The sequence below is a fragment of the Mesoplodon bidens genome (assembly GCF_964165515.1).
Source record: "Mesoplodon bidens genome assembly, chromosome: 11".
NCBI classification, from domain to species: Eukaryota; Metazoa; Chordata; class Mammalia; order Artiodactyla; family Ziphiidae; genus Mesoplodon; species Mesoplodon bidens.
Window position 1 is genome coordinate 83,611,040 of NC_138167.1, and position 1,582 is coordinate 83,612,621.

General features: G+C 52.3%; 1 pseudogene across 1 annotated transcript; it reads right to left on the reverse strand.

The window, feature by feature from the left end:
- Positions 1 to 331: 331 nt before the first annotated feature.
- Positions 332 to 1,352, reverse strand: LOC308625305 (N-acetyl-D-glucosamine kinase-like; annotated as a pseudogene). The gene has a single exon. The product of its transcript is annotated as an N-acetyl-D-glucosamine kinase-like (transcript).
- Positions 1,353 to 1,582: the final 230 nt, after the last annotated feature.

The following is a 1,582-nucleotide window of genomic DNA, read 5'->3' on the forward strand; positions in this document are numbered from 1 at the left end:
TCTATTTCATACATAGTAGTGTGTATATGTCAATCCCAATCTCCCAGTTCCTCCCACCCCCCTTCCCCCTTGGTATCCATATATATGTTCTCTACAAGTGTGTCTCTATGAGCCTCAGTTTACACAGCTGTAAAACGGAGATGAAACCAGCCCTGTTACATGGCAAGAGACCTACATTTTATTTATTTATTTATTTGTTTGTTTATTTATTTATTTATTTAGGTGGCGGGGGAGTGGGTAAAGTACATTTATTTTCTTCTATAGGTGCTTCTTTTTCAAAAAAAAACAAGGAAAAGGAGAAGAAGCTCCAGCACCCAATGTCCACTGGGCTTTAGTCCATGGGGAGGAGGTGCCCTGCGTGCCTGGCCCCTAGGCTGACCCCGCCCAGGGTGGAGGAGTGCCGCAGCTTCAACAGGGTGAAGCTGGAGAAGAAGTTCTGAGCCTGGATCTCTCTCTCCTGGGTTAGCGCCAAAAGGAAACCTTCCCTCAGCAGCTCCCGGCTCTTCCACACAGAGCCCACACACGGGATGGGGAGGCCAATCTCCCGTTGGAACAAGAACAGGTCAACCTCAGGCAACACTGCCACAACACGTCTGCCCAGCATCTCCCCAGCCTTCCTGAAGATATAACGGGAAAGGGCATCTCCCTGCTGAGCACCTTCTGCAACTTCCCCGCAAAACCCAGCAAACCTGCATTTATCAAAGTCCCTGCACAGGTGGGTGAGGATTCCTAGCCGATCTGGCACCTGGAAATAGTTGAACATGGCCTGTTGGACATAGCCCGCGTCATGAGGAGCCGCCTCTAGGTTATCGATGGAGTCAGACACTATTTTCACTGCTTGGTGTGCAATCCAGTAGGCTGAGCTCTCATCTCCCATCATGTGGCCGCAGCCACCGCGGCCACTCTCAGACCCATCGGGGTTGATGAGCCTACAGTTGGAGCTTGTCCCAGAGATGAGCACCATCCCACCACCCGGCGTAACAGTGGCGATGGAGCCGGCGGCATCAGTGGTGATTAAGTAGCTTTCACTCAGGTAGGGAAATCGGTCCCTCAGCTCCTCCATCAGGATCCTCACGGCGTCCTCCTGATCCCCACCGCTCAGGAGGGATAGGCCCAGGCTTCGTAGAGACACCAGAGATCCACCCCTGCTTTCCGTTTGGCCCTGTTCACCATCTCGTTGATCCTCTCCACACACTTGTCTGTCCGGGTCAGCCAGTGGTTTGTGCTGAGTCCTTCCACTTCTGCCAGGATCTGCACATCTTCTGAGAGTAAAAGGACCTTGGATCGTGTGCATCCCCCTCTACACCCCCGGAGAGCGCGGCCATGCTGCCGCTATCGCCACCGCAGATCCCACCGTTTGCTTTGTACCCACATTTTTAAAAAATTTATTTTTATTTATTTATTTATTATTTTTGGCTGTGTTGGGTCTCAGCTGCTATGCACGGGCTTTTCTCTAGTTGCGGCGAGGGGGGCCACTCTTACTTGCGGTGCACGGGCCTCTCACTGTGGTGACTTGTATTGTTGTAGAGCATGGGCTTTAGAGCACGGGGGCTTCCGTAGATACGGCGCGTGGACTCAGTAG